This window comes from Mirounga angustirostris, unplaced genomic scaffold, assembly GCF_029215605.1.
Source record: "Mirounga angustirostris isolate CCGP_5_RB_7025 unplaced genomic scaffold, mMirAng1.0.hap1 SCAF_3, whole genome shotgun sequence".
Classification (NCBI taxonomy): Eukaryota; Metazoa; Chordata; class Mammalia; order Carnivora; family Phocidae; genus Mirounga; species Mirounga angustirostris.
The window spans coordinates 158,865,582-158,889,915 of record NW_026991711.1 but is presented as its reverse complement, the minus strand read 5'-3'; the positions used below and the strand labels follow the sequence as shown (position 1 = coordinate 158,889,915).

Here is a 24,334-nt window from a genome sequence, read left to right as displayed (position 1 = left end):
AATTTATAATCATAGGGAAACTAAATTCCCTCCAAAGAGAGGCAAGAGAAATGGTGGTTTCTTTCTTTCCCCCATTAAATCACAGTTTTGCAAATAGTTGTCTTTGTGATTTGGGGCAATACAAATTCCTCAGCATTTTATTTTCAACCAAGGGTTACCCTCCTTCTTGTGTTTGTGTGTGTTTAGATTAACTTTTTGAAAATAGTGCATTTGCAACAAGATGACCTTTTAAAAACCAGATCCTTAAGAATTTTGAAATTCCTATGGGTAGAAGTTGTAAAGAAACTGAAAACACGTTTAAAACCTGAAAAAACATTCTATCTTACAATATATAGTAACTAATTCTCTTCTGAGACTTGCTAATTTCTTTGTACTTACAACTGAATGGCCACACTTAGCTATACAAATAAAAACCAAAAATGAATCAATTCTCTTTGGGGCACAAGTCTGAAGCCCCATAAACCCTTATGCTGGCATTATGAATAACCAACAAGCAGTTGGATTGCTGCTATAAGCTGGATGGGGTCTCTGCAGACATTGTTGTTTTTTTGTTGGGCAGCCAAAGGAGCCGAGAAAAATGTTTTCCTTTGAAATTTAGTGTGCACTCTGCCTAAAAATGGTCCGCGGTTTATGTGAAGAAATTGTATTCTTGTTTGAGCAGAAACTCTTAGACAAGAAGAGGAGTTGCTTCTTCAAGTCAAACTGGAAAAAGGACCCCCAAAAAACTGTACAGAACCTAATGAGTTTCAAGCAAGAACAGGCTGTTAATGTTCTCCTTGTGCTATTTCATATGAGACAACCCAGACTTTGAGTGATATACCAATTTTGGACCATTATGTTCTGAGATGATTAATTTATTGAGGCCAGAGTATGAAGCCACGACCACATCCTTCAAGTACAGTTGGACATTTCCTTGAAAGCAGTGGATTTCCCACTGTAAATCACTCGAGAAAAAGTAGTTCCAGGAACAGGAGAGGAAACTCTTGGACTTTGGTGAGGGCAAAAATTTCTTACCTATTCCTTGCCTCATGGCTATTTGTAATAAACCAACAAGTAAAAGACAAATCCCATTGCTTTCCTGGTAATGAGGATCAAGCCATTACCAGCCACATGGAAATGGGCTGAGGAACAGCCCTATCTATACTAAAGTTAAGCATGTAAGTCCTGGTAAGACTTCCCAGTAGAAGAAGTCTGGATCTATGGATTCTGAAAGTCATCCCACCCAGTAGCATTTGCACATTTTTGCATGTGTGCTTAAACTTCCTTTTGATTATATCCAAACATAGTAAAATCTAGTTAAAAGTTACAGTCTGATGGATCATTTCCAGACTGGTAAGTAAGAACCTCCTGAAAATCTGCTATTCTATAAACACAATGAGAACACTGACAAAAATTATCAAAATCAACCTATTCAGAACTCTGGAAATTAACTAAAGACTTGCAACAATCCAAGGAGTTTTATTCAAGAAAAATGGTTGAATTGCAGAACGAACTCTGAGTTTTACGACATTTTAACTTGCTCTAATCCTGTCTGCCTCTCCCCAGCTCTATGATATCCTTGAAAAACAATAGCCTAGGCTGTTGGTTGTTGGAATTTACAACAGCTGTAAGTACCAACAGCCTAGCAGCCACTGGAGGGAGAAGAATATACTTGAAACTCCTCAATAGCCCTATCGCTAGAAAACTGTCATGATTTGACTTGTCTGGAAGCTTATTGAGAAGCTTCATTCTCAAGGCTGGTCTCGCTTGGCCTGTGAGAGCAGCTCTATCCCTAAGGTATTTGATGAAAACAATCAGCAACAATTATATAACATTACAGTTCCTGAGGCAGCATTTCCAATTGGGGCTAAAAAGCTGACCACAAAACTTGACAGGAAAAGCTGGAAATGAGATATCCACAGAGAAATTTTAAAAACTTCTATATATTTCTGAGATTCTAGAAGGTCATACCCACATTCAGGAGCTATGCACATGCTCAGGAAAGACTTGAGAAGACCCTAATCTTTCACATTTGACATATTTTGAGGCTATTCATAAGCAAGAAGTGAAGGCTAAGACAGAGTTGCAAACTGCCTACTAAAGTATTGAAGTTATGCCTCAACACACATACAGAGTTCTTCAGCAAAGGCTGAGAGACTTTCTGATTGAAGGAACTTTAAGAAATCTCTGTCCAATCCTTAGCTGACCACTAAGAAAATCAACTAGAGACTTCAGTGGCTGCACATGACAAAGAATATAGACCATAGAATTAGCCTAAGAAAGTCACTAAACAAACAGCAAAAACAAAAGGAAAGGGCAACAATCTGATTTTTAGAGTCACATTATAGTAAGGGTCCCATTTTCAACAAAAAATTATAAAACAGGCATACACACACACACACACACACACACACTTCAGGAAATTATAGCCCACACACAGGGAAAAAAAGTCAATAAAAACTATCCATGATGGAGTGCCTGGGTGGCTCAGTCGTTAAGCATCTGCCTTTGGCTCAAGTCATGATCCCAGGGTCTTGGGATGGAGCCCCACATCGCTCTCCCTCTCCCACTCCCCCTGCTTGTGTTCCCTCTCTCGCTGTCTCTCTCTCTCTCTCTGTCAAATAAATAAAATCTTAAAAAAAAAAAAACTATCCCTAATAAAACCCAGCCATTAGGGGCGCCTGGGTGGCTCAGTTGGTTAAGTGACTGCCTTCGGCTCAGGTCATGATCCTGGAGTCCCTGGATCGAGTCCCGCATCGGGCTCCCTGCTTGGCAGGGAGTCTGCTTCTCCCTCTGACCCTCCCCCCTCTCATGTGCTCTCTCTCTCTCTCTCATTCTCTCTCTTTCAAATAAATAAAATCTTAAAAAAAAACCCAGCCATTGAACTTACTAGACACTTTAAAACTGCTATTATATTAAAAAAAAAAGCTTAAAAAAAAACCCCATGTCTAAAATACTAAAGGAAATTATGAGAACAATATCTTACCAAATACAGAATAAAGAAAAATAAAAAACCAAGTAAAAATTCTGGAGCTGAAAAGTACAATAGCTAAAATGAAAAATGCAGTAAAGGGACTCAACAGCACATTTGAAGGTACAAAACAAAGAATCAGAAAATTTTAAGAAAGGCTAAATAAGATTATTCAGCCTGGAAAAAAAGATTATTCAGCCTGATGAACAGAAAAGAAAAGGGATAAATAAAGATGAATAGAGCTTCTGATATCTATGGGACACTATCAAATATATCAATGTATGAATAATGGGAGTCCCAGAAAGATAAAAAGGAAAAAGAAGCAGAAAGAATACTTGGAGAAATTATAGTCCAAAAATGCCCAAATTTGATGAGAACTGTCAATATGCATATCCAAGAAGCTCAACAAACCCAAGTAGAATTAAATTCAAAGAGCTCCTACACATATTATACTCAAACTCCCAAAAAGACAAAAAGAGAATCCTGAAAGCAGCAAGAGAAAAGTGATTCATTATATATAAGGATTCTCAACAAGATTAATAGCTGACTTCTGATCAAAAACCATTGAGGCCAGAAAGAAATGAGATGACCTATTCAACGTATTGAAAGGAAAAAACCTGTACACCAAGAATCTGTACCTTTACAACTATTCTTCAAAAGTGAAGGAGAAATTTTAAGACATTATCAGATAAACAAAAAATGAGAGAATAATTGCCAGTCAACTCCTGGCCAAAAACAACCCATCTTAGATTACTTATACATCATGGCCTAATGGTTGTCATTATGTTCCCACCATTGCTCTTTTCATCTTAGACCTGAAACACTGGTATCTGTCCTTTTATTCCAAACTAAAAATTGTGCTCTAGCCCTGAACTTGTTTAGAATATATTTATACATCAATGGGAATTGATACACACTTATTAAACTTTAATGTTACCAAGCATCAGATTTAAAAGTACACTTTCTCCTATTTTGAATTGAAATTTGGATGTAATTCTGCCTGAGTCTAGAAGCGTGCCCATAACATAATTTATTCTTTCCCTAAATGTATTTATGTATCTAGCAGGTAAGAATCAACAGAGGTGGAAAGGGGGACTAACTATAACCATTTTCTAAAATTCACTACAAATTTTGGTTAACTCCTAAGAGTTGGTTAGGCTAATGTACTTCAAAAAAATTTTCATTATTTGAGAACTCTGAGTACAGACCCTGCTTATCTTTAGCAAAGATGCTTTAAAAAAATCAAGTACCATATTCTACCTGCCCATCTGGATGTGCCCAGCCTCAGTCCCATCATCTTTGACAATTGCTTTCATACCAACCTCATCTTCTACTCCTTAAACTCCATGCCAGAGAGTTCTTTGGATAGGTTGTGCTTTTTTTTTTTTTTTAACTCAGTGGCTCCATTAACATAGTCAGATTCCTCATCTTTTAAGACCAAAATATCCCCTCCTATATAAATTCTTCTTGACATCCTGGGCAGTTGGTCACTTCCTCTTCTGCAGTTCCACTTCTGCTTTTATTTTCTGTAAGAACTTATCACATTATACAATAATTATCTGCCCATATGGATGCTACCATTAGACTCTGATCTCCTCCAGAAATGGCACCTCTCATGGATCTCTGTGTCCCTGACCTTCAACACAGTAACCAGAAGGGACTCAGTGAGGGTTGGCTCCATGAATTATTTGAAACAGGTAACTAAATTTTACTAATGAATTATAGGTATAAAAGCCTATAATGGAATAATTAGGGGTCCTTACCATAATAGTTTCTAACATCAGCTACCTGCTAATAATGTGCTCTTTGATAATCCATCAATGTAAAAATCCTCTGCTGATTCATGACTATTACTCATACAGAAGGGATGTGAGTAGTCAATGCTCACATCTAGGGTACTTTACCTATGTTTTACTTATTTGAATAAACATATGAAGCAGTACCCTTGAGAAACAATCAATGCTAACCTCAGCAACTTGACCACTCATGTAAATCTATGCCTGACCAATTCCCTCACAAGTATTGCAAATAGGCCTAGGTATGTCTGACTCTGAGGATGAATGCAGGTCTCCCAGGGAATGTAGTACACATGCTCAAGTAACTTTGAGCACCTGAATTAATCATCTCATGATTCTAAACACTTATACCCTATTACATTGCACAACACTTGGGATATGGCAGATGATCGATGTGTGCTATGTCAATTAAATACAGTGGTTTTGATTTAAATAGTATAATTATCTCCTGCATCTTTCTCCACATTTTCCCTGTTTCTATCCCTAGTCAAAGGCAGGTTCTCTCTTTCAGCACATCTTTTCAGCAAGGAAATAAATCCTTTTTCAGAATGATTTTCTATAGTTATCCTCTTGAGATTAGTTCAGCTTCCATTGCCAGCATTTGATGCCCCAAATAGAAATCCTTTTAGCTTCCCATTTCAGAATTTGTACTGAAATAGTAACAAGTTTAATCTGATCACACAGAAATAGTATCTTTTCATTGGGCTCACAGCCACTGTGAGCTTTCTTAAATTCACTCTCAAGACTTTGCTAAATGATTTTCCTGCAAGACAATCATAAAACAGCTTGTCTCCCAATTTTTCTCCATTTTTTTCTTTCCTAAAACTGTTAGTATTTATTTTTCCACAGTCAACTATCGCTTACATTTCTTTCCCTGAGATGGACTCCTTGGCCTAAGGATCTGTCACACGAATGTTATCTTCTCTTGGCCCACTTTAAAATACTATGGAGTCACCTTTTTGTCTGTGTCCAAGTAGAATCCAGTGTAATCAAGAAATTAGAAAGAGAAGTGCTTATTTACATTCCTGTTAGTTAATTATGGGTCATTTGGAAATAATTATACCTGTTATATGAGAAAAAATTCTAAACATATTTCTCTATGCAAAATCTTATATGAATTTATGTTGGTAGAACATCGGTTTTTAATGTATTAGTTTGGACAGCTATAACAAAATACGACAAATTGGGTGGCTTATAAAACAGACATTTCTCAGAGTGCTGGAGGATGGGAAGTCCAAGATCAAGATACCAGCAGATTTGGTTACAGATGAGAGCCCTCTTTCTGGATACAAATGGCTGCCTTCTCACTGTATTTTCACATGACATGGAGGGAGGGAGAGCAAGCCCTCTGGTGTCTCTTCTTCTAAGAGCACTAACCTCATCATGAAGGCCCTGCCCTTTTGACCTATCTAAACCTAATTATCTCCCAAAGGTCCCATCCCCAAATACTACTACACTGGAGGTTAGAGCTTCAATATATGAATCTTGAGAGGACACAACTTCATCCATAGATTAACATAACCTTATAAAAAACAATAAATTATAGTTCAAACTCAGCCAACTCATTCTTCCTTTATAGTGAATATCTTTATAATTTTCATTAAAATTTTGATCAAAATTTCTGAAATGGTAAATTTTTTTAAATGACTGCTAATATGACTAATGACATTTGAGGGATTCATTTTATTGCAAGGAATTACTTTTATTAATTTTATAATTCATTGGGCTTTTGGGATATCACTATTGAAAAAATTATAAGAGCAGTTGAAATTAAAAGAGTGACAAAATAAAATAAAGACACAGAACAACTGGAATTCCTGTATATTGCCAGTGATATACTGAAACTGGTACTCATTTATATTCATTTGTAAGAGTGAACTGGGAAATATAAAAAATAAAAGTCTATCAACAGTAGAATGGATAAAAAAAAATTGTGTAGTCATACAATGGAATACTGCATAGCAAGAAAGAGAATGAATTGATATCCAGTAAGTGAATCTCACAGACATAATGAGCAAAAACAGTATCAATGAGCAAAGGAGTATCAATTTCACTTATATGAATTTCAAAAACTGATAAAATAATCACTGCTGATAAACATCAGAATAGTAATCATCTTTGAGTGGGAGGAGGCATGAGGGTGTCTTCTGGGGCTAGAAGTTCTATATCTTGATCTAGGTGTCGGATACAGCAATATGTTGTATATGAAAATTCCTCAGGTATATACTTAAGATATATGTACTTTATGGTACACATATCATACCTCAATAAATATTAAAAATAATTTAAAAGATGATTTAAAAATATGATTAACAACCAGACCCACACTGTAGCCCACAGTGTAGTCCCACACTGTGGACCATGGTGAACCCTATGTTCCTTGAAAGTAACTCACTGGTTTGTCCACTGACTTCTCCAAAAGATGCCCTTATGAAATTCCATAAACACAGAAGCCAAATCATGACCTCAAGACTCTCTGGGAGCCTTCATCTAACTATGGCAATAATGCACTTTGCTTACAAAATTAGGTTTCCACTTTGCCACTCATCTTCAAAAATAAGTAAGTCATGTATAGCAATCTATACATAAAGTCTATACATCTATAGTCTAAAATCTATATATCTATACATCTAAAGTCTAAAATCTATACATAAAGTCTGTGTCCATATTTAATACAGATCATCCAAAGTAGGATGTTTTAGAGGAAAAAGGAATACTATTAATAATTACTCAGGGACAACGTTCTTAAACCAAGATTGTCTCAGATGAACTGGATGTATGGTCATATTTTGTACAGGTGGTTAAAGTATAAAGAAAAGCAAGGAAAACATTAACACAAATTTCAGGATGGTGGTTTAACTTGGACAAAAGTGGGGTTGCCATGAGGAAGAAACACAGGGATCTTCAAAGTTTCTCTCCCAATCAACAGACATACATACATATATATACCTATATTCATATGCATTCATCTGCTGCTTCTTAAACTACATATATGCATTTATATACTCCTCTGCACACAAAAAAAATTCATAAATAGGGGTGCCAGGGTGGCTTAGTTGGTTAAGCGACTGCCTTTGGCTCAGGTCATGATCCTGGAGTCCCGGGATTGAGTCCCTCATCAGGCTCCCTGCTCAGCAGGGAGTCTGCTTCTCCCTCTGACCCTCATGATCTCTCTCTCTATCTCATTCTCTCTCTCAAATAAATAAAATCTTTAAAAAAATTCATAATAAATCTTTTAGGTTATGTTTAAAAGCAATCACAAAACCCATAATTAAGGTAACAGGCATAGGTTTAGTGTTGGCTTATGCTTGCCATTATGGTAAAGAGTTCAAGTCACTGATTGGTCTTTGGTTATATCCATATTTTTTTATAGGAAATAGGATTTATTGGTGGACGTGAATAAGGAAGGGGCAGTGCCAAGGTTCTCATGAGTGCAGTGCCTACAATTTTTCCAGAAGGCCATGATTAAGGATGTATTTGATCCCACAGTCATCTGGGATGAGCCACTTTTCGACCACCATGTCTTCAAATTCATCTACATTAAACTTAATAAAGCCCCACTTCTCAGTGATGTGATTTTCTGGAGGCCAGGGAACTTAAACTTGGCCCTATACAGGGCCTCAACCACATATTTCTTGTTCTGTGGCTTGGTATGGATGGACATAATGACTTAGTCAATACAGACCCTGGCCACTGTGCCCTAGGGCTTTCTGAAGGCATCCCACAAACCTGTCTATAGCCCATTGATTCCAGCACAAGACAACATCTTGTTGATATGGATGATGTGGAAGGGGTGGAGCCGTACTTGGATGTGAAAGCCATATTTGCCACAGCTTTTCACCATGTACTTTTTGGCACAGACAGAGGAAGCCTCCAGGGCTTCAAAAGGGAGTTGTTCATATTCATCTGACACCGTGTGGCAAATAGTGTGGGAACTCATCTGCTTTTGCCTTCTTCCATCCCAGGTCAAAGATGTGGATCTTGGCATCAGGCACTTCTCTGCAGAAGGGAGACTTTGGATATGGCTTGTTCTTTTTTTTTTTTTTTTTTTTTTAAAGATTTTATTTATTTATTTGAGAGAGAGAGAATGAGAGACAGAGCACGAGAGGGAAGAGGGTCAGAGGTTAGAAGCAGACCCCCTGCTGAGCAGGGAGCCCGATGCGGGACTCGATCCCAGGACTCCAGGATCATGACCTGAGCTGAAGGCAGTCGCTCAACCAACTGAGCCACCCAGGCGCCCTGGATATGGCTTGTTCTTATAATATCAATAACACGGGCAGGGCAGTGACCCATAGCAACACCATAATCTTCTGTGGGGTCCTGAAGGGAGAAAAGAGGTTGTATCCACATTTTTTTGTAATGTCTTTGTTTGGGAATGAATTCTTTTCCTCAAAACCACCAGTTATTTGGGCTATAATTTTATTTTTTTTTTAAACCCCAAGTTTTAAATATTAAGGCAGAAGTTGTTCTTTGGGTATAAATATGAAGAAGCTTCAGTTTACATACTACAGATATATTATAGCACAAGCAAATACTCAGCTAACATTGAAAAGTAGGATGCTGATTTTTCTCTTCCTCTTCCATCCCTTTTCCTTGAAGATAGTGGCATGGTCAGGGGCCAAATATGTGACAGGATCAAGGAGGCAGCAATGTAGTTGGGATATTGATTACATATAAGTAGTTGAGCACATAAATACATATATTGATCATAATAGGATTCAGGTTCTCAATGAAATACAAGGCAATGTTAGTGCTAAGGTGGGAAGAGCTCCTATTTTGGAGAATAGGAAAGCAAGCATACTGGGAGGTACAAATGTCACATGGTTTCAGTGGCCATTTGAGGTTTGTATTGGTTTCTTGTTGCTACTGTAACAAATTACCAATTACTTGGTGGCTTAAGACAACACAAACTTATTATCTTAAATGCTAGAGGTCAGAACCCTGAAATGGGTTTCACTGGGCTAAAATCAAGGTGTCAGCAAGGCCACACTCCTTCTGGAGGCTCTAGGAGAAAATATTTCCTCGAATTTTCCACCTTCTAGAGGCTGCCTGCATTCTTTGATCATGATCCCCTCCCCCTCCCCTTCAAAGCCAGCAGTGTAGCATCAGATCTCTCTGTCTCTGACCTCTGTTTCCATTGCCACACCTCTTACTCTGCCTCTGCCTTGGTCATCACATCAGCTTCTGTGAATCTGGTTTGACACATGGGCATCTTTGGTGGGGAGGATTACTCTTTCTATCACATGCTATGACTGAAATGAGAATAGTAAAAAAAAAAAAAAAAGTTGTACTTTTCTATGGCTTCTGCGGGGGGAAAGGCATGCAGAAAGCAGAGGACTTGGTTTTACCAGGACTGTAACTCTGCCAACCCTGGAGGGAGAAAGGGAAAGAAAGTAATTCTCATGATGGATCTTATAATCTACAGTTGGATAGGAAAGGAAGAGAAGACCAGGTGGAGGCAGAAGGGAGGACTGTTAATGAAATAAGGCCAATGGGCTAAAGATTTCATAGGATCAAAGAACTGCTGAATGGGAGGCCTACAACAGACTAGTGGATGCAAGGAGTCAAGATTTCAGCAGTGTGTGGTGTGAAGGTGTGACCATGGGAAAGGACAGCTGAGGTGGGACAAAAGAACATTTACTGGATGCAAGGGCATCATTTCCAATTACTCTAGGAGAGCTGTAAAAAGGGAACTCATTGAATCGAGGAGGTGAGGGTGATGTCTGTCAACAAATGCAGCCTATGGGACCAGGGTGAAAAAAAATTTTTTTTTCCTAACAGGCTTACTTTTCCAATCCTATAGATTTGGCTTATTAGCAAAGCCAAAAGCAAATTGGGTATTATTAGATAATTAAAATCATTCTATACTAAACCTTTTCATGGACTATTAGAAATCTGGGTTAGTGTAATGAGCTAAATTGTGTCACCCAAAATTTATGTGCTGGAGCCCTAACCTCTACTACCTCTAAATGTGACTATATTTGGAAACTGGGCCTTTAAAGAGATGATTAAGTTAGAGTGAGGCAGATAGACTGGGCTCTAATTCCATCTAACTGGTGTCCTTATAAAAGGAGGAAATTTGGACACCCAAAAAGAGAAAGATCAGGAATGCACTTGCACAGAGAAAAGACCATGTGAGGACACAGTGAGTAGGCAAGCATCCATCTGCAAGTTGAGGAGAGAGGCCTCAGGAAACTGAACATGAAACCTCAATCATGGACTGCACGGGTTCCACAGCTGTAAGAAACTTCTTGTTGCTAAGCCATTTAGTCTGTGGTACTTTGTTATGGCAGCCCCAGCAAACTAATGTACCTAGTTTGTTTTAGAGAGTATGATTTAGAAATTGTTCCTAATTTTAACACTACTTTAGAAAGTTTTTTTTATCTGGAAAGTTCTTTTTTAGGATCTCAAGATTCATTCTATCTTCCTTCATCATGGATTCTCTGAATCTTAATGAAGAGGGCACTGAGAAGTATTCATGTGAGTGGAGGAGAGGTAAGTGGTGACCCATTCCCCATTGGTCACCAGACTTTGCTTCAATATGCATGGATGCAGGCTTGGTACATGGAGACTATTGTTGTGAAATGCTCATCAGCAAGAACACACACCAAGTCTTTTCCACAGTCTATGTCTGGAAAAGTTTGAGTGCAAGCTGGCAGTAATTTAAGAACAACCTAGGAGTCCAAGTTCTTTTCTGCCTTCCTCTACCACATGTCTTCCTTGTGGCAACTGATTTTCCATTGGCAGGGAGACAAAGGTTTTGTCATATTTGAGTTAAGGTGTTCCTGCTAAAACATCCAGGAAAACAGAAAGAGAAGAGGAGGTTGTACAGGCCTAAGCAGCCAAAAGTGAAACATGTAAATTAAATGTTCTATAAAAGATGGCTTGACAAGATGACCCACATTGTACTACAAAGATATTAAAGAGGCAATTTTATCTATTTGGAAATATTACAATGGGAATATGTCGTGTCATTGTGTAGTTCAACTTTTGCTTCTTAGCTACCATGACATTAATTTGTAGATAACCCTTCTGCTTGCTCTGATCTTGAAATATTTATAGAAACTACCAAGCTTTTGGCCACCAAGCAACTTGTGAATTTCCCGTAGGAAAAAAAAAAAAAGAGTGGAAATTGGTCAGTAAACACAAGTTGAATGAGAGTTTTAGTATTGTTTATTTCCCTTGTCACCAATCTGACTCATCATTGGTAGCAGAAATCTTTTGTAAGGATCTGCACCTGGTGCACTCAGCTGAAGCAGGCCACCTGCATGGTTCTCTGTGACAACCTTAAGTACAACATCTGCAGCGCCCATCAGATAGCACACTCCATCTTTATGGTGTCCCATGAGGCCTTCCCACTGTTCCATCAGCTAATGCACCAGGTGCAGGGTAAATGCTCTCATCCAGAACATGTCTGGATGCTCCATTTGATGCCCAAGAGGCTGTGTATAAATAGTAGTCCTGCCACAAATGCCTCCCATTACCGAAAATACATGGCAAGAGAAGTGCATGTTTGAATGCTTACAGCACAAAGAGGTGTGTACATTTTTTAAAAAGATTTAATTATTTATGACAGAGTGAGCAAGCAGGGGGAGGGGCAGAGGGAGAGAGAGAATCCCGAAGCAGACTCTGCTAAACATGGAGCCCTGTTCCAGGGCTCAATCCCAGGATCCTGAGATCATGACCTGAGCTAAAATCAAGAGTCAGCCTCTTAACTGACTGTGCCACCCAGGCACCCCGTGTTCATGTATTTTTAAACAAATAATAGAGATAAAGGCATAATTATTGCTCTTGCCTCCTTCACATTAGTCTCCTGTACTACGAGAAAACAACCAGTCTTAAGATGTTACATAAAATCATAGAACCCAAGCCCTTCATTTTACAAATGAGGCCCAAAGACTGTTCAATGTCTCATGGAAGGTCACGATGATTTTTCAGTATTTGATCAAACACACCTACTAGAAGTTTACAGGCTCTATGTCCCACAAATTCTGATTCAGTGAGCCTGTGTAAATCCACATTTTAAGTGTAAAATCTACATTTTAACAAGCACCCTTGGTAATTCTGTGCAGGTGAGACATACTGGGATGATTAAGGCCAAGTCTCAGTCAGTGGTCTCTACCATGGCAGCAAGCTACCTGTGGCTCCAGTAGCCCGAAGATCTCTTGTTACATACAGCTTCACAATAACATTCTTGTTTAAATCATAAATCTTTGGAACTTATGTTGGACCATATCCGCTATAGCATGGCTCACAGTCAACTAGAAAGTTGGTAATTATTTATTCAGAAAGCAGTAAAGAGATATTAATAATAAATATTTTATTTATAAAAGTATGAAACCATAGAGATAAAATAGTAAAATAGGTAGCACTTGGAACACTGGACTAACTACATCAAAGCAAATACCTTTTACACAGACAAAGTTGGAGTTGAAAAATGTTTCCCCTTCTGCCTCCAAAGTCCCAGATTTAACCAGTGTCAGTTAATCAGTATAGGAAGGGACAACAAGTCAGGGAGAGGCTACTGGTGTGGGACAATGGAAGGACACCCCCAGGAGTCGGGAGATGTGGCTATCAACATCAGCTGTCCTACTAGGTAAATCAGGGTTTGAGTTATTCTTTTGTTGATCATCCAGACCAGGATTTGGCAAACATTTTCTATAAAAGGTCAGACAGTAAGTATTTTAGGCTTTGCAGACCATGATCTCTGTCACAGCTATTCAACACTACTGTAGTAGTGAGAAAGCAGCCACAGACAATAAGTAAATAAATGACACAGCTATGTTTCAATAAAACTATTTACAAAAACAGGAGCAGTGAAATTGAGCCCCTAGGCTGTGGTTTGTTAACCTGAGGTCTAGACTTAACAACAGGATAGATAAAATGTTAACATACATCAAATTTAAAGGCATATCATAACATAATGTAGCCATTACACTGTAAAGAACACCACACACACACACACACACACACACACAGAGGAAATATACTTCTGGTATTCTACAACTATCACCCAAGTCAGCAAAAGTCTCTCATCTCTTTGATGAACCAATGAAGTTCTAATATACATCAAAGCTATTTCACTTTCATCTTATTTATCAACATAAATAAAAATATCAACAGACACTTATGCTGGAATCACACTTCTTAAAAATAGATATATCTATTTTGAATCAATGTGTCTCCAGTTTTTTGGTCAGATATAAAAATAATGTTTAAAACTGGTTGATATATAATCACTTATATTTTTCTTCTTCTTCATTTTCTTCTTTTTTTAAACATTAGAACTCATAACACCTCTAGTACTTATTTTGCTAATTTGCTGTACAAATTAGGATGCTTTGAGCAAGAAATAATGGAAAACTTCATTCAACCTGTCTTCAAATGTAGAAAGTCTCTTGGCTTGCATGACTAGAAGTCTAGAAGATGAGGTTTCAGAGTTGACATTATCTGTGGCTCTGGCTCCCTGTTCTCCCTCCACCGTATGTGGCTTCCTACTGAGGCTAGGTATGAAATGACTACAGTATTTCTGGGCCACGCAACAACCAGAAGAAGACAGAAAAGTCCCAGATTAGGGAGGATGCATTTTTCCCATAATCTACATCAAACCTCTCCTTGATGCTTATTGGCACAGACTGAGTCCTATGACAATTTCTAAACCAATCCCTGGGGAAGGGAGGTAGGCTTAACCACAGACCCTCCCTGGAGAGTGGGTGGGATCAGCTTCCCCTGAGACATGTGGACTGAGTCAGGCATGGTTGGACCTGAACAAAGAGGGGAGGGAGGAGATAAATAATGAAAAGATCTCTGAAGATAACCACTACCACTTATTTTCCATTTAGTGTTTCCTTCAGCTTTATTTTCTCTGCAGCTTGCATATCAACTGAGAAGTCATTTGAAACCTTTAGTGAAGAGTTGCTCAAAAAATTTACAACTTGAATAATTGAAAATAGTTTCAGATGTTTAACTGTTAAGGTATTAATCACAGCAAGCAAAAAACTTGAAACAAATTAAATTTTTAACCATGTTGAAGAAATTATGGCATTGAAACATAAATACAATTGACAAGTCATAAAATATTGAATAGAGTAAAAAGCATGTTGTAAAATAGTATTTTAGTGTCAAACAATAAAACAAAGACTACCAGAGATTTAAAAGGAAAAAAAAAAGCCAAGTTGTGTCTGTAATCTTACACATGAGGGATCCTAAGGTAATAAAGAAATCACTGAGCAGGGTGCTGATGGGGGAAAGTGAGGTGTTTTAAGTGTTAAAAAAAAAAATAGTTGTTCACAGTAGATAAACTAATTAAGTATAGAAAATTAGTCCTCTAAAAAAAAGAAAATTAGCCCTCTGGATATGATGGAACAACTTCACTGTCTATAAACAGGTGGCAACAAGCACCACAGCTCACTGATCAGTGTCTTCAATTAGTTCCAGTAAGGGTCAAAATTCATAGCCTTTAATCAACTTCAAACAGAACCAGTTGTGATGAAATGCAGAATTCAATTTTGATACCTCCTAGATGAATGTCAAGTTTTCTTTTTATAACAGTATCAACCTGCATCCATCAGCATCCAGCCAGGTGCACAAGACCCACACCAGCATGTAAAATAGTGGAGATTTAAATCAGAGAACTGGATATGCAGGATATGAAAGAGTTGAGAAATCAGAGGAAGACAAGGTGACAGATTAGCAGGAGCGGGAAGCCACTACCCAGGCCCTAGGCTAGAAAGACAAAGAGAAAGGAGGTGACAGTACAGCCCAAAGGCCAAGGTCAGCTGATAGAAACTAGGACATTAACAGCCCTGTTACACAGAAATTGAAAGAGCTGTTAGTGAAGGCAGAGAGAAGGGAATAAAACACCCTGGCTTCTCCCTTTTTCCTGCCTCCAAACACATGAAGGCTTCTCATTTGCTAAACCTCAATGAAAGCCAGATGATGTGGTAACAGGGGAAAACAGGAAGTGCTGTCTGCAGTGTTTATCCCATCCTTTATATAAAGAAAGAAGAAGGAATGTATCTGATTGCAAATAGTCAAGACCTGGTACAGAGAACCTGTCAATAAATGTGTGTACAAATAGACCTTTACAAAGATGCTTCTAGAAGGCCATTTACATGGAAGAATGTTAATCATTCTTTTTCTGGATTATAATAGTTTCATTTTTTCAATTTAATTGTATTTTCTGATTTTCTCTCAATACGTATTACTAAAGTTATTTTTTTAAAGATTATGAGTTATTTTTAAGAATTATGTATTAAAAATGGAAGTAATTATTGTGAACATTTAGCCAAGAAATCATTGCTGCTTTAATAAAATCTTAAACATTGTTATTCATGCCCATGTTATCTGGAGGGCATGTACGTGTAATCCATCATAAGAAATAAAGTCAGAGTCTTCAGAGTGGAATATTTGTAAGTACAAACAAGTCTTTTTCATATTATTAGCTGCCTCTCATGATAAAACATAAACATAGTATTGTATTAACAACTGACTTCTTACTCTTTGCCAGGCTCCCATCTCCTCCAGGGGTAAGGAGTGGAAGTAACGAAGTGGTTAAAGGGAAGAAAATCTCATTCTGCCACATTTGTAATGGTTCAAATATTTTCCCTATCTGTGAGAGTATAGTTGCAGGATTATCACAGGTTGGCAGTAAACAAGTGACAGAAAGATGCTGGTGGACCAAGAGATACCTCACTGCACAGACAAATAGAGATGGGGAGTTACACAGCAGCATGTCCAAACTTCCAAATGCCCATGAATAACCCCATGATACTGGAGGCAGGAGGGAAGACAGGATGGAATCCAGGGAGTTCTCTGAGGGAGCTCTCACCACCCTCACAGAGTTTCCATAATTGCATGGTCCTGCCTACCACCTGCAGATGCTGGCCAACTGTTTGCCTGCCCAGAAGATATAAATAACTGCTAAAAACCCAACACATTCCCAAATGTCTCTCGAGAGGCTAAGAAACTAGATGAACTTAAAGTAAATTTTCCTGGCATACCACCCCCTGGTACAATGTACATCAATCTTTGGTGCCATTAAAATTATCTGAGGAGTGTTTTTAATACCAATACCAGGGCCTCATGCCTAGAAATTGTGAGTGAATGAGTCTCATGTGGACCTGGAGCATCCATCATTCTACATACTTGTTAATTACAGCCAGGGTTGAAGATCACAATCCAGAGAGAGCCAGGCCCAGATCTACCAGGAGTTATTTCTGAAAGTGCTTCTTAATATATATAGATATATATGGAAGGCTTCTGGGAAGATGACAGAGTAGGAGGATCCTAAGCTCACCTCATGCCACAGATACAACTAGATAACACCCACATCAGTGTAAAGAATCCAGAAAACAACCCAAAGACTGGCAGAACAGACTCCCCACAGCTAAATGTAGAAAAGGGGCCACATTGGAGAGGGTAGGAAGAGCAGAGATGTAGTTGGGAGATAAATGGACCTGTGGGACTGTCTGTAGGAAGGAGGGATGCCACAAGCATGGAGAGGGGAGACAAATCCCCATAACATTTGGCTTTGAAAACCAGAGGAGGTAAATTTCACAAGTTCTTATAATCAGTGGACTTTAATACCTGGAACTTTAAAAACCAGCAGGCTCAGCTCTGGGAGAGCAGGGAGGGTGAGAGGAAACTGAGTCTCTGCCCTTAAAGAGACAGCAGAACCAACAACCCCATGGAGATACAGCCTAGGAGCAGCACTTTGAAAAATGCCTGGGGTATACAGGAGGGAAATTTGTTCATTAATCTCAGAGTGTGTGCTAGAGGGGCAGGGATCTTTGGGAGTCTTCTCCAGGAAGAAAGGAGCTGGCGGGTGCCATTTCTCTCCACCCCCCATCAGCCTAGACACATAGACACTGTGGGAATGAGCCAAACAACACCATTGACCTAACTCGTTAACCCCATTCACCCTGCCCTGTCTGGCATGCCTTGGTCCCTGTGTCTCCTGTAGACCTGCCCCTCCAATAGGCCGTTGGCTGGAGCTGATCCAAAATGGTGCTGTAAGTCTGGCAGGGTGCAAGCAGCCCTGAAAGAGGCCAGCACCACTCCAAAGTAACTCCTACCCTGGGGAGAGGGGAAGATAACCATACATACACCAGTCTGACTAAGGCCCCACCAGGGTGCTGCAGGCAGAGATCTGGTCTGATTGCAGACTGCACCCACCAACAAAAGCTTCTCCGGGGCACAACACAGGAAAAGCACCCTGTAGTTTAGTGCTACTACATCTCAGGCAAATGCCTGGGCTATCTCAACTCAAACCCAAGACTAGCCCACTGACAACACGGGGACCAAATGCTGCCCACAACAGGCAAAAAAAAGCCATTGCAGACAACAGGACTGAAGGCAAAAGCAGCTCAGCCACAATAGTAGGGTACATGCAACACACACCAGAGATATCCCTGAAGCACCAGATTCTAGTGAACAGGGGACACTATGCTGCAGAAGACATAGCTGAGTTTCCTAACATATAAAAACAGACAGAGTTAGACAAAATGAGGAGACAGAGGAATATGTCCCAAATAAAAGAACAAGATAAAAATCACAGCAAAAGATCTAAATAAATGGAGATAAGTAATATGCCTGGTAAATAATTTAAAGTAAAGGTCATAAAGATACTTACCGGACTTGAGAAAAGAGTGGAGGACCTCAGTGAGACCCTTAACAAAGAGATAGAAAACATAAAAGAACCAATCAGAGATGAAGAACTCAATAACTGAAATAAAAAATACACTAGATGGGCTGGAGGAGGAAGAAAGATGGCAGAGTAGGAGGACCCTAAGCTCACCTCATCCCATAGATACAAGATAACACTCATATTGGCATAAATAACCCAGAAAAGACTGGCAGAACAAACTCCACAACTAAAGGTAGAGAAGAGGCCACACTGAAGAAAGTAAGAAGGGTGAAGATGTGGTTTGGGAGCAAAAAAGACCATGGCCATTCAGAGTGGGAAGGGAGCCAATTGTGCAGAGAAGGGTGAAAAACAGACTATCACACTGGGGAGACTGCATGGGGAAGATGAATCCCCATAACATCTGGCTTTGAAAGCAAGAGAGGCCAAATCTCATGAGTTCTTACAACCAATGGGACTTAAATTTTAAAAATCTGGTGGGCTCTGCTCTGGGAGAGCAGAGATGGCATTAAGAAGTGGAGTCCTCACCCTTAAAGAGACAGCATGCGGGCTCCCTGCTCGGCAGGGAGCCTGCTTCTCCCTCTGACCCTCCTCCCTCTCATGCTCTCTCTCTCTCATTCTCTCTGTCTCAAATAAATAAATTTTTAAACAAATCTTTAAAAAAAAAAAAGAGACAGCATGAAAAAAATCCAGCAGAGATACAGCATGGAAGCAACAGTTTGAAAAATGTCTAGGGCAGATGGGAGGGAGAGTTACTTACTCATCTAAGAGCATGGCCCAGAGAGGCAGGGATCACGGGGAGACCCCTCCAGGAACAAAGGAGTTGATGGGTCCCATTTTCCTTCCCTGACACCTTCAGGAACCAATGCAATGCCAATATACACTACCTAACTTGCTCACACCAAGGTCTGGCCCAGCACTTCAGTGGATCCACCCTTCCCAGTCATGCCTGCCTCAGTTCTGGTGCTACAAGCCCCCTCCCCTAGAACCCACCAACATCTCATCTCCTGACCCATGTGTTTTATAGGACCTCCACTCTGGCAACAACAATCATTTCCCAAGCAGACCAGTGCACATCTTGTTAAAATGCACTCCACCTGGCTGGGGACCAAACACTGCCCACAACAGGCAAAGAGAACCACTGCAGACAACTGAACTGAAGAAAAAAGTGGCAAGGACTCAGCAACAGGGCACAGGCAACACACATAGGAGACAATCCCTGAAGCACCAGGTCCTGGGGAACAGGAGACACTGCACTGCAGGACACTATAGCCATTACCTTCAAGAGCAGGCAAGATAGCTGACCTTCCTCCCACAGAGAAATAGAGAAATAAACAAAATGAAGAGACAGAGGAATACCCCAAATGAAAGAACAGAATGAAACTGCAGCAAGAGACCTAAGTGAAACAGACATAAGTAATATTCCAAATAGAGAATTTAAAGTAATGATCATAAGATACTCACTGGACTTGAGAAAAGAGTGGAGGACATCAGTGAGACCATTACAAAGATATAAAAAAGAACCAATCAGAAGACTAATGAAATTAAACAAAATTAATGAAATTAAAAATACACTTGATGGAATAAATGGCAGGCTAGAGGAAGTGGAGGAATGAATTAATGACCCGGAAGACAGAATATGGAAAGTAATCAAGCTGAGCAAATGAGAGATAAAGGAATTACACAAAATGAGAATAGACTTACAGAACTCAGAGACTCCATCAAGCATAATAGCATTGGCATTATAGGGACCCCAGAAGAAGAAGAGAGGGAAAGGGGGACCAAAAATTTATTTGAATAAATAATACCTGAAAACTTCTTTAATCTGGGGAAGGAAACGTATATCCAGATCCAGGAGGCACAGAGCTCCCCCAACAAAATCAACTTAAGGAAGACCATGCCAAGACACACAATAATTAAAATAGCAAAAAGTAGTGATAAAACAAATTTGTTTTAAGGAAGCAGGAGAAGACAGTTACATGCAAGGAAAACTCTGTAAGGTTATCAGTGGATTTTTCAGCAGAAGTTTTGCAGGCCAGAAGAAAGTGGCATGATATATACAAAATGCTATATGGGAAAAATCTGCAGCCAATAATATTCTATCCAACAAGGATATCATTCAAAATAGAAGAGATACAGAGTTTCTCAGACAAAAACTAAAGGACTTCATGACCACTAAACCAGCCCTACAAGAAATATTAAAAGGGATTCTTTAAGTGGAAAGGAAAGACCCTAAGTAAGAGTATAAAGAGTTGGAAGTAGTCAAAGTAAGTATATCTATAAAAATCAATCAAGGAATTCACAAAATAAAAGGATGTGAAATATGCTACCATATCCTAAAATGGGGAAGGGGGAGGAGTAAACTTAATATTGACTGCTATATACAGAATATGTTATCTATAAGTCAAATGGTAACCACAAATCAAAAACCAGTAATAGATATGCGAAGAATAAAGAGAAAGAACTATATCACTAAAGAAAGCCAACAAACAATGAAAGAGAGAAAGAAAAAAAAAGGATCAGAGAAAAACTACAAAGCAACCATGAAACAAGTAACAAAATGGCAATAAACACATATCTATCAATAATTACTAAATGGAATAAGTGCTCCAATCAAAAGACATGGAGTGACGGAATGGATAAAAAAGCAAAACCTATCTATATGCTGTCTAAAAGAGACTCATTTGAGACCTCTTTAGACACATGCAGATTGAAAGCGAAGGGACAGAAAAGCATTTATCAGGCAAATGGAAGTGAAAGAAACCTGGGGTAGCAATACTTATACTGGACAAAATAGACTTTAAAACAAAGGCTATAGGGGCATCTGGGTGACTCAGTCAGTTAAGTGTCTGACTCTTGATTTCAGCTCAGGTCTTGATCTCATGGTTGTGAATTCAAGCCTCTTGTTGGGCTCCACACTGGGCCTGGAGCCTACTTAAAACAACAACAACAACAAAAACAGACTGTAACAAGAGACAAAGAAGAACACTGTATAATCATAAAGGGAACAATCCAACAACAAGATATAACAATTGTAAATATTTATGCACCCAAAATGGGAGAACCCAAATAAATAAAGCAGGTAATAACAAACATAAAGGAATCAATCGATAGTAATACAATAATAGTAGGGGACTTTAACACCCCACTTACATCAATGGACAGATCATCCAAACAGGGAATCATCAAGGAAACAGGGGCTTTGAATGACACACTGGATCAGATGGATTTAACAGATATATTCAGAATATTCCATCCTAAAACAGCAGAATACACATTCTTTTAAGTGCCCATGGACTATTTGCCAGAATAGATCACATATTAGACCATTAAACAAGTTTCAACAAATTCAAAAAGACTGAAGTAATGCCATGCATCTTTTCTGAACACACACACTGAAACTAGAAATTATCCACAAGAAAAATCTGGAATGAGTACAAATACATGGAGGTTAAATAATATGTTACTAAACGATCAATGGGTCTAGCAAGAAATCAAAGAGGAAATCAAAAAATACATGGAAAAAATGAAAATGAAAACATTAAGTTCCACAGTCCTTGGGATGCAGCAAAAGTAGTTCTCAGAGGGAAGTTTATAGCAATACAGGCTTATCTAAGAAGCAAGAAAAATCTCAAACAACTTAACCCAAAGCTAGAAAAAGAAGAACAAACCAAACCCGAAACCAGTGAAGGAAGGAAATAATAAAGATTAGAGCAGAAACAAACAAAACAGAAACTAAAACAAACAAACAAACAAAAACAATAGAACAGATCAATGAAACCAGGAGCTGGTTTTTGGAAAAGGTCAACAAAATTGATAAACATTTAGCCAGACTCATCCAAAAAGAGAGAGAGAGAGATAGGACTCAAATAAGCAAAATCAGAAATGAAAGAGGAGAAATAACAACTGATAACACAGAAATACAAAGAATTCTAAGAGAATATTATTAAAAATTGTATGCCAACAAACTGCACAACCTAGAATGGATAAATTCCTAGAAACATATAACCTCTCAAAACTGAATTAGAAAGAAATGGAAAATTTGACGAGACATCTTACCAGAAATGAGATTGAAGCAATAAGCAAAAAACTCCCAATTAACAAAAGTCCAGGACCAGATGGCTTCACAGGTGAATTCTATCAAACATTTAAAAAGAGTTAATACCTACTCTTTTCAAACTATTCCAAAAAAAAGAAGGGGAAGGAAATCTTCCAAATTCATTCTATCAGGCCAGCATTGCCCTGATATCAAAACCAGGTAAAGACTAAAGTACAAAAAGAAAAGTACAGAACAACATCTCCCATGAACTAGATACAAAAATCCTCAGCAAAAATATTAGCAAACTGAATCCAACAATACCTTCAAAATAATCATTTCTCTATAATCAAGTGGGATTTATTCCTGGGATGCAAGGGTGGTTCAATATATGCAAATCAATCACCATGATACATCACATCAATAAGAGAAAGGATAAAAACCATAGGATCATTTCAGTGAACACAGAAAAAATATTTGACAAAGTACAACATCCACTCATGATAAAAAATAAAATAAAATAAAAACCCTCAACAAAGTAGATTTGGAGAAAACACACCTCAACATAATTAAGGCCATATCTGAAAAACCCATAGCTACCATCATACTCAATGGTGAAAAACAGAGCTTTTCCCCTAAAATCAGGAACAAGACAAGGATGTCCACTTTCACCACTTTTATTCAACATAGTACTGGACATCCTAGCCATAGCAATCAGACAAGCAAAAGAAATAAAAGGCATCCAAATTGATAAGGAAAAAATAAAACTTTCACTATTTGCAAATGATATACTACATCCAGAAAACCCGAAAGACTCCATCAAAAAAATTACTGGAACTGATAGAATTCAGTAATGTCACAGGATACAAAGTCAATATACAGAAATCTGTTGCATTTCTATAAACTAATAATGAAGTACCAGAAAGAGAAATGGGGACACCTGGGTGGCTTAGTCACTTAGTTAAGTGCCCAAGTCTTGGTTTCGGCTCCTGTCATGATATAAGGGTCATGCTCAGGGGGACGTCTGCTTGTCTCCTTCTCTCTCTGCCCCTCCCCCCTCAAATAAATAAATCTTTTTTTTTAAAAAAAGAAGAGTAATTAAGAAAACAATCCTATTTATAATTGCACCAAAAAGAATTAAATACCTAAGAATAAACTTAACCAAGGAGGTAAAAGACCTGTGCTCTAAAAACTGTAAAACACTGATGAAGGAATAATTAAAGATGACATGAACAAATAGATATTCCATGTTCATGGATTGGAAGAACAAATATTGATAAAATGTCCATATTGCCCAAAGCAATCTATAGATTTAATGCAATCTGTCAAAATACCACCAGCATTTGTTACAGAACTAAAACACACAATCCTAAAATTTGTATGAAAGCACAAAAGACCCAGAATAGCCAAGCCAATCTTGAAAAAGGACAAAACTGGAGCTATCACAATCCTAGACTTCAAGATACATTATAAAGCTATAGTTATCAGAACAGCATGGCAGTGGCACAAAAACAGACAGATCAATAGAACAGATTAGACAGCTCAGAAAGAAACTCACAATTATATGCCCAATTAATCTTCAACAAAGGAAGCAATAACATACAATGAGAAAAAGACAGTCTCTTCAACAAATGGTATTGGGAAAACTGGACAACTACATGCAAAAGAATGAAACTGTACCACTTTCTTACATCATACACAAAAATAAGCTCAAAATGGATGAAAGACCTAAATGTGAGACCTGAAACCATAAAAGTCTTAGAAGAGAGCAGAGGCAATAATTTCTCTGATATTGGCCATAACAACATTTTTCTAGATAGGTCTCCTGAGGCAAGAGAAACAAAAATAAAAATAAACTGGTGCAAAAAATAAACTAGTAGGACTATATCAAAATAAGAAGCTTCTGC

General features: G+C 38.4%; 1 pseudogene; it reads right to left on the bottom strand.

Moving 5' to 3' along the window:
• Positions 1–8,171: 8,171 nt before the first annotated feature.
• LOC123838523 (large ribosomal subunit protein uL16-like) overlaps positions 8,172–24,334 on the bottom strand; it is a 61,488-nt pseudogene continuing 45,325 nt past the window's right edge.